General features: G+C 35.9%; 1 pseudogene; it reads right to left on the minus strand.

Moving 5' to 3' along the window:
- Positions 1-4,140: 4,140 nt before the first annotated feature.
- Positions 4,141-4,975, minus strand: LOC143617050 (zinc finger protein ZAT10 pseudogene; annotated as a pseudogene).
- Positions 4,976-10,636: the final 5,661 nt, after the last annotated feature.

The following is a 10,636-nucleotide window of genomic DNA, read 5'->3' on the forward strand; positions in this document are numbered from 1 at the left end:
ACGTTTAACCCATCTTGCACGGCCAAATTGATAATATGTGCAATGCATCGGCTATGAAAAAACGCTCCATCACAAATAGGTTTATACTTTAATTTTAAATGGCCAACCGCGGCCGTATTGTTGGACGCGTTATCAAACGAAATTGAAAAGATTTTATGTTCAATCTTGTATTGTCGAATGACTTTATCCAAGATTTTAAAAATATTTCTACCCGTGTGCGGGTAATCAAACAATTGAAACGCAACGGTTCGTTTCATCATTTGCCACGACTCGGGGTCAACCCAATGAGCCGTCACACAAATGTATGAGTCGGGCGAACCATGAGGGTACCGACCACACATCCGTTGTTAAGTTTACACCAGTTTGTAAGTTTGAAAAGTATGAAATTAGTTCGGATTTAGCGTTTTTCCATGCTTTAAGACAATCTCTTCTAAGGGTCGAACGACTTACGTGTTGGTAGCGTGGTTGAACATAGTTTTGCATCATCTCCGTGAATTGAGGGTTGTCGAAGTGGTTGAAAGGAAGTGTTTGTTGAATCACAAAGTTTGAAAACTTTTGACGTACCGCTTCAAGGTCGTACGTAAACACCGCTCCTTGATTCGTCATCTCCGGCTGCGAACTACTTCCCGATTCGTCCTTCAAGGCCTTGCAAAAGGGCCTTTGTACATGCGCTTTTAAAGTGGAGTTTGCATCTTTGCCATAAAACTTCAAACAATGTTTGCATCGAGCTTTTTGGCTACCGTTAGACATTTCGCATAGGTCGAAATGTTGCCAAACATCATGGTTTCGTTTCGTGGGGATGACCCGAACGACCGTTTCTCCCGTGTTCGAGGCACCCATGTTGACGGATGAAGCAGCACTTTGGGAGGTCATGATAATCGACTACGAAATAAGAGCGTATGGAGTGGTAATGTGGTATAATTGAGCGTGAGATAACAAAATAATCGCGTATGAAATAAACGTTTAGAGCGTTTGGAGTTGTATAATCGAGTGTGATCTAACCAATACCCAACCTAAACTATATATAGATGTTTGTGGGGGCAAAATGGTAAAAAAAAAAAAACGGTCCAAAAAAAAAACGGGCATATAGCCGTTTTAAAACGTTCAAAAACCGGTTTTTAACCGGTTAACCGGTTATGGAGAAACCGGTTAACCGGTTTTTCCACAGCGGTCAAAAACCGGTTTTTTTTATAAACCGGTTAACCGGTTTTTCCATAACCGGTTATAAAAAAAACCGGTTTTTTCATTAACCGGTTCGTTAACCGGTTTTGGATCTAAAACTTGTAACCGAAATACGAACCGGCGGTTTGTAAACCGGTCAAACCGGTTTTTAAAAAACCGGTTTTTAAAAAACCGGTTTTCGTAAAAACCGGTTTCCGGTTTAAACCGGCAAACCGGTTCCCCAACCGGTTTTTTTGACCATCTCTAGTGGGGGGTGGGGGGGTAGTTTGTTGCTGCAAACCATGAGACGGATGGGTGTTGTGGGACCACCCCACTCACACACATATATACTTTATGCATATATAATATATATATATATGCACAAATATAATTTTTTTATTGGGATTTGTGAATATTTGGTGTTGTGGAATTTTAGAAAAGTTTGGAATCTGATATGGTGGTTTATGAACATCCAACGTTGTGGATGCTCTAAATAGTCTAGGTTTAATTTGTTTCTTGCTTATGTTGATACAGACCTGTTTAGCCTGTTAAACTAAAGTGTTTGTTGATTCAATCGTGTTGATGATATGATATGTGCTTCAACATCCCATGTAAACTTTTAGCAACACCATCATGCATGTCTTGATATCCTTTTAAGAACCGATAGATGTAACAAAGTCATAGTATGCAATAGGAACAATAATTGTTGTAAATGACATGTATGGATATGCTATGCACTACACATGTCATAGTTCAACGATTAAAGTCGCTAAAAAACTGCTAACTTGGCTTGATGACATCGATTCGCATGGTTACATGTTAAGCCATGCAATTGTCATTTTAGCTAATTAAAACAATATAAAAGCCAAACTGTTTTGACGTATTTTGCTATTGTAAAACCGATTTCACTAGCGCTACTGCAACTAAAAGTACCACCTAAAACCTTAAATAGGGTTTTACGTAAAGCCTATATCAAATCACCTTGTGCCTTGATCGTACTTTGATTAAAACAACACTTGTATGTTTGTCTTATAGTTCAATTAGCGATTAAAACATGGACTTGGTTAACCAAAAGATGCACTAAATTGGATCAGGATCTACAACCCTAAAAGCGATTTCTTTGGAACCTAGATCGAGAGTTCCAAAATTTCAATAAACCTATAACTTTGAGTTATAAGGGTTAGGATTCAAGCAACCAATAATTGACCTCGCAATATCTAACTAGGGTTTTATAAACCTAGAATCAAGAAACAACAAGATTTAGTTTCATTCACTGGTATCTATAATATACTAATATCACTAAAGAGTTGGTTCTTTTTAAGAATTGAAAACAACAAAAATGTGAATTAGGATATTAAAACTATATATTGAAAACGTCGTGCGGTTTGTTTGATAGTAAGAGAAGTAAGAGACTAGTTATCCATGATAAGATACTAAAGAGTGTTTTTCGTACTTTGTATCTAGTTATCTTGTAAACAGCACGATTGTGACACATACAAGAGAATAAAGATAGTAGATGACGAGGGACTACATTGTTTAGGCATATATCATAATCGAATGATTTAAATATTAAAAATAGGATGATAAAACATTGTCTATCGTACTTTCTAGCTTATCATTAAGTTTATGCAACTTTTATCTTAATCCTTTTTAAAAAAGAAATCATAATTACTTATATACAACCACTGAACCACACAGAACTCAACTTGTACAAGTAAAAAACTGAAACACGAACAACCTTGTTACTTTTATTACGTGAACATCAAATTTGAATCTATTCATAAATACACGTGTCAGCATATATAAAATTGCATTGAAGCAAAGCCAAGTCTTGCCAACCTTATGAATACATACATATAAAAGTGTTGTGACATGTGGATTTAGGCATCAACCGGCCCACATCGGAAGTTACGTTAAAGCCATCCTACAACCGCTTTGGGTGGCGCTGGCTTCCTGTCCCCACGCCACCTTCTTCCCTCACCCGTATTAAATAATAATAATAATAATAATAATAATAATAAGTACAATCACCAAATATAAACAACTTCTTAAATACAACCAACCTTTTTTTTACGTAAGAGTCGCATAAATAAGTAGAATAATTACACCAATATCATGAATAACTATGGAAAGGTTCATTCGCATTTTAGTCTTAACATGAGAACATAGGAAATAATACCAATTTATAAAAAAATAAGAACATAAGAAACTATACCAACTACAATACCAATCTACATAAACAATTATTAAGAATAACAAAGAAAAAAACCAAAAAATTACAACAAAATAATTAAAATTAAGAACAAAATAATAACAGCATATATCAGCAAATAGTTATATCAACAAAAGAAAAAATCTAATAATACCAACAAAATATAAATAAGCAAATACTTATAACCTCTCATAATCGAAAATTAACAAAAAACGAACAAAAAATAACAACAAACATTTATAAAAATAAACATAATAATAACAACAAATTGGCTCTCACTGTTTTTATATTAAGAATAAAATGTATTTAATCATGTTTGAATAACTATTATTATTACTTTTTGAAAGGCACCAATACCATGAATAACTATTATTATTACTTTTTGAAAGGCTAACTTTTATTTAGAAAAAAAAAGTTACAAGAGATAAAAGAGAGCAAACACAAACTATATCTAGAACTACCAATAACTATACAACTGAAAATTACTTTACCCTTTTTAAACTAGTTTGCTCTTGGTAGTGGTACGTTTTACGTATCTATCACTATATGTTTAGTATTTTAATTTTATTTATAATCAAATAATATAATAATCGTAATAAACAGTAATAACATCATTAATAGTACATGCACAAAAAATTAATAAAATCTTACTTCCAGTAATTAATGAATAAATCAATGGTATGAAAACAAGATCTTTACATTCATCAACCTAATAAAAATAATAACTGTATAGAAAATCACATGAAGTTACCACGTGAGTAAATTTTTTAGTGATTTTGAACTTTGCCGGCGACTGCTAAACGCTGTTTCTTCGCCGGATGAGGAGACTCCACTTCTTGCTCGTCGATGAACAGTTGACTTTTCTTCACTAAGTCAACGTTCAACCCCAGATGGAACTCAGGGAAAGCTGGCAAGTTGAGGTCAAAGTCACGGGGTTGACTATTGGATGAAGAAGTTGTCTTGCCGGACGTTGTAACGCCGCTGGTTGTCACGGTGCCGGAGATGTTGCCGTCGTAGTGACGTCGTTTGTGGCCGCCGAGTGCTTGGCCGGTGGGGAAGGACCGGTGGCAGATGGAACACTCGTGGGACCTACCACTAGATTTTAAAGTGGAGAAAGTGGTGGTGGCGGTGGTGGTGGCGGCGGCGGTGGATGGGTGGTCGTCGGAGGTGTTTTTCCGGTGGCTTGCTTTGTGGCCGCCTAGTGCTTGGTAAGAAGAGAATTCCTTGTTGCAAACACTACACTTAAGAGAAATGGGTAGTGGCGGCCGTGGCGGCGATGGGGCGGCGGCCGCGGTGGTGCGGCCGCGGGAGAGTAGCATAAGGCAAAAAGCCAAGTACTCCTCTTCCGTCGGATGCTGTGCAACAGCATCCAACGGATGAGTGACGTCACTATCGGTGCTGCTGGTGGTGGTGGTGGCAATGGAACGCGGTCGCTTAGACCGCTTCCCTTTGTTCCAAGAGTCTTGAATTATGGTTGTGGTGGTTGGGAAGATTATGTCTTTGTGGTGGAAGGAAGGCGTTGGTGCCACGGTTGTAGCCAGAGAGTTCAGAGCTTCAAGTGCCATGTATGTAATTGTTGTAATGTAACTTGCTTGAGAGGTAGTAGTGCTAATGTAGTGGTTTATGTTTGCTCTTTACATTTGTGGCTATATATAGAGGAAAAGTATTCCCCTACCGTAGTTGACTAGCATGTTCAATAAGATAAGTCTCAACTCATGGTTTTAAATATGGTATAACCATAAAGAATATCTTGCTTTTTAAAACTATATAAAAAGGTTATCTTATGTAAATAAACTTTCCTCAACTTGCTATTAAGTAAAATAAATGGTAGAAAAATAATTTGTAGCATTTATTTTTATTATGTTGTTCTAATGGCTGTTAAATATTTTTACTTTAAAGGTTATGTCTGAGTTTGTGAAACTGAAGAAACACTAAGTGACCCAGGGCAGATTACGGATAATCTGTGGGTTAAATAATGTTTCCCACGAGGATGAGGTCCAGCAGAGAAGGTTGTTCTTCAGGGGACCTGCAAAACAGACACCGTAAGCTCGTCACCGAGAAGGGGGGGTTCCTCCTTGTGACCACCCTCCGGCGTGAGAATCAGACTAGATTGCTCTGAATATAAGTGTATATTAAGAGATTGCTAGATAACGAGATATCAGATGATGTCCTTACCATTCCAAGGTGTTGGAGTACTTATAGCCGAAGGTAGGTTTCCTAGAAGGTACAGCCAGCTGAATAGTATTCCTGTTCTACCAACAGTGGACTACGCACAGGCCATGCTGGTTGGTGGATAGACTACGGCCGACAGTAACAAGGTCGGCTGTACACTGTTCCTTTACTGCCGGCTATGCACTGTTCCACCAACTGTAGGCTGCGCACGTCCCATAGTAAGGGTTGGTGAGTAGGCAGCGGCTAATAGTGACAAACAGTACTAGAGGGTGCTCCTCCTCGTACTGTTGTCGGTGAGCTGTCACCCTGTAATTGGTTTATGGGCTGTTCTGGTCAGATCGTCTGTTCTGCCCATACCTTAGTAGGTATAGTACAAAAGATCTTCCAGAAGCATATGGACTGGCTCATTTAGGCGGGAGTATTCCCGCCTTGCTCATTCCTTCATGTGACTACTGAAGTAGCTAGTGCCTTGTGCGTGTAGCCTTGCTGTTAGTGTGGGTAGCCTTCCCTGATGGCTTGTATCCGCAACTGCGGGAACAGGCGGGGTACTTCACCATTGGGAGGCTTTCCCTGCGGGTACAGTTGGCGTACTGCGCGTAAGGTTTTCTCTGAGCATGGTGGGTCCTGCGGGAGCAGTTGGTCGTTGCGCAGACGTCCCTGTTCAAGGTGAGTCTTGCGGGTCCAACTGAGCTCTGCTGGGACCTATCTCTTCAGAAACCAAATCAGGAATAATCTTAAAGTTATAAGCTGATTTTGTTTTATTTTTCTATATAATGTTTATCCATAATGTAAACATATTTTTGTATATATTAATTTAATTAATGATACTTTGCTTTAATAATAGTTTTATAAAAGTAAATACTCCTTTTATATTTTTAAGATAATATTGTTCAGTTGTTTTTGAAACATAAATATTTTTAAAATTTATTAAAGTTATAAAAATAATATTTAATTTATTAAAATGTAGTGATGCAAAGACTGTGGAGTATACACGTTGAGAGTTGAGTGGGTAGCGGGTAGATGACCAGTGAAGTCGGCGGTCAGGTCAAGAAGAGTGGGAGTGAAGTTAGGGGGTATTATCGTCTTTTTGAGTTTAAAAGGAAAGCATCAAGATGTTCATATGGCTGCTACACTCCTATTTTTTTATTATTTAATTCTCATACTAATCTTGTGGGTCAAAATTTGGACTTTTTCAGAGTCTAACTATCCCTCCCAACAAAACGTGTATTTTTACTCTTTTACAAGGTCCCCATATATCTTCATTGACTCCATAACCCATAGTATGTATGAACAAGATATTTGTGGGTTTGAGTTTATCTAGAATTGGATTTGAGATAGTTTCAGTTCCAACCCACAAATATGTTAACTAAACGTCTTATGTTTATGTTAATTGGCGGGTTTATAGTTGACATGTTTAAACCCATGCACTTCTTTTTTTTTATTTTTAAAATACGTTTGAAGGATTTAAACTATCTGAATATTTTTTATGCTAAGATTTAAAGTTGTAAAAATAATTTTGCATAGTCTAACTGCTTTTAAAAAAATATGGATCTAGAGTTATATAATATCAGTATGTAAACAAAAACCGTGTTAAACAAGTCGTGCAATATCAATTCGTGTTTGGTTCCAGATTCATACGTATGATACCATTTTCTTGCTCAGGTTCATGTTCGAGTCTGTTTAGCACACTGACTACGGATATACATAATTTCAGCTATTTGTATTTAAAAATGGATTGTACTTATCCATAAACTAACACGATTAATTAACACACGTTTGTTTGTATTGTTAATTAATAATTACTTAATTATTTATTGATTCTTATATTTATTTCTTTATGCAATTTGATAAATTATATGTTTAATATTTATACTCATTGCATATTTTAATCATTCAGTCAGTCGATAGTTAAGTACTTCATCCAATGATTTCATCATATTTAATTGCTTTTACAATGTAAAATTTGGTGGTAGGTGGTTTTTGCTACAGCAAGAAGTTAGTAACATTTTTATGTGTCTGCACATAGCATTAACCTTATGATGGCTTAAATACATTTGAGTTAATTTCGGGTTAAACTCTTAAAATGTTGGCAAATTGAATTTGATAATGGTTTTTCTAGGGACACCAATCACCACTTGTATATGGGGGCATATAGCCCTATACGAGCCCTATAGAAAAACGTCTCTAGTAGGACCCTTTAATAATACTCTGACTTATTTGCAATGATTAATTCTAGTAAAAAAATGTTTACAAACAGTTTTAAATTTGAATAGACTTTCCTCTAAAGATTCTATACTAACTAAAAGTTAACACAATTAGTATTTTTTTTCTTTGTAGACGTAGACTGTTTATGTGGCAAAAGCGTGTCTCTTACTACAAATGAAGAGAGATACTTAATACACTTGGTCTATGTTTCTAACGAACACTAGATGAAGCCTTGAAAAAACTATTAGGGTTAATTTTTAGTTAGTATGCTGACTTAATTTTAGTAAACACGAAAGTGGAGGAACATGAATATCATACCGAGGCCGGTCTAGAGGATGTGTGCTGGTAATGCGATGGAGATCTGATGGTAGAGCACTTGGTTAGCTTGCAGCAGGTTAATTTTCACTTTTAGTCCTTAGACTTAAAAAATATTGTATATTGACCCATCACGTTTTAACTCGACCCATATCTCATCCCCCCCCCCCTTCCTCCCTCCACACACACTAGGATCAAGTGGTTTTTACAAAAAGAAGGGTTTGCTTATTCGCTCATTATTCTCATGACATCGAGATACTTATCTAGTAGCGACCCTGAGAATTCACATTCCCCAACCAAGTTGGAAAAAATATGCTCATTAGGCCTTAATGAACTAAATAATGTAAACTATTTTTTTAAAGACGATTAAAGTTATAACAATTAGCAAAAGTATGATATTGAATTGAGTTTATTACGGCAGTGGACCTATAAGCGTTCGAGCATTATAAATATAATACTGGTATTTTTTTAAAAATTTGTAACCCAGAAAAACCATGTCCCGACCGGATACCCACATTTCCCCTCCTTGAAGCCGTCACTATGAGGTGTTCACTTCCCCTTTAATAAATTCACATGGGTGTTTTTCACCAAACCACGTCTCTAAATCCTCAAACCACTTGCTGTTAGAGGGGAAGGGGCACTAGTGTGGGTAAGGCTCATGAGTAGTTTACCACATGGCAAACCCACCTCTAACTATGTGGGTAGATTGCCAAATTGCAATTCATGGCAAACCTTTGCCATGAAGAATATATAACAATTGGAAAAATAAATGAGTAATTAATTATTATTATATAAAAAACAAAAACACAAAAAAGTTCTAGGGTACTTGTGGGTAGATGCCGCCGGTAAATTTGTGGTTTGTGGGTACATGCGGGTAGAAATGATATGGTAGTACGGGATTGACTGGTGCATGGGCAATACCCATGAGTGCTCTTTCCCCTCTAATTACTGTTTTTGCATTTTAAATAAATCATAATATATAGTGCAGATATGAAGTTTCATATTCCAAAAGTACGCGGCATTTTACTAAACCTATTTGATAGTGATTGGGCAAGCTCCCTATTCCACAAGATCCATTTCGGCAACCAAACAAAAACAAGTACATATTTGGTTTCATAATCTATGGCCGGAAAGTTGAACACAGGGTTTTTGCTGGCTAATGTTATTAAGCTCTTGGTCATGAGTCTGGACACGTACGTGGAACTTAACTATAATGCTAATTATTAATTAAGGAAGGTGGGACCATAACTAAACTGAAGTGCACTATGTAATTTTAAAGCTAGCAAGTAGCTACACTCAATCTTTTAAATATATTCATATCAATTAAACAATCTTTCAAAAAGTATATCTAGTTGCCAATCTAATATATGGTCCTTCAAAATTAGTTCGATGCCTCTTTTTAACTTACATGCCTCGTAACTTGATACATGATTACATGCATATATAGGTAAAAAGTGTTTTTAATACGAATCAAACATATTTATTAAAACAAAAATATGAATCTTTAAGTAGACATAGATTTTATATGGCTTTCAACACATTTGATGAGCATTTTCCAACTTGACTTGTCCAATAAAAGACAAGTTCAAATAGACTTGCTCATATGAGTAGGATCAAAATTGCCACCTCTTAAATTAAAATTTGATTATAGATCCTTCGAGTTGTTCTAACGGATTCGTCACTAAAGATATTTGGTGTCTATTGGAGACGCTCAAAAAAGTGGTTTGGGAAAATGCTTGAAAATCTAAAAAATGGTCAAAACATGAAAAGAAAAAAAGTAAGACAAGTGTACATTGTTAGAGTAGTTTGCGTTCGAACCATGCATCGGCTATGGATGTGTGTGTTTCGTATGAAACTTTTTGAAAACTAACTTTTTCATATTAGTTAAGCAAGCATTATCCCCATACTTGACTTCACACTCTTTCACACTAACATCCTAGACTTTATATTCCAAGTGATTTCCAATTTCTTTAAATTGATTTCAAATTAAGACAGATCATCTACTAGCAAAAGAAGAGGTTCATTGTATAACTTTTATTCAAAACTAATGGTTATTTGAGAGAAGTAATCCCTAGCTACAATGATTAAGGAGAATTTGCAAGTATGATCACTCCTATTGTTATTTGTTAAGGAGAAAATAGACTTGTGGTCACTATTAATATTAGTGAGAACAACAAAGATACGTTAATTAGTGATAAGTTGTAAATATGAACTTTTAAAGAAAGTGAAGTTGTTGGAGAAGAAAACTGTTCGTGAATATGAAGAAATGGATATAAGATGGCTTGGTTAACGCTCACTCAAACTACTATACATCTTTGTGTGTTGTTCGTTAGTTTTTCTTAGTGTTTTCACATTACAGTTCCTTACGACAAATATAAACCCACAAACTATTAATTTCACCCTGTCTCTCTAATTATAATCTATATATTCAAACTTCAAAGTTAATAAAAATTACTTTTCCTACTAATTTTCAAACACGCACACCAAATAATACTAAAAGACCACAACATTGCCTTTGAAGAGAGAAAGATGAGAATGCCATTTTTTTTTTATCCTACTCAATCACCTTTC

Source organism: Bidens hawaiensis, unplaced genomic scaffold (assembly GCF_021521415.1).
Source record: "Bidens hawaiensis isolate Kalapana, Puna unplaced genomic scaffold, B.hawaiensis_p1.1 tig00051691_1, whole genome shotgun sequence".
Classification (NCBI taxonomy): Eukaryota; Viridiplantae; Streptophyta; class Magnoliopsida; order Asterales; family Asteraceae; genus Bidens; species Bidens hawaiensis.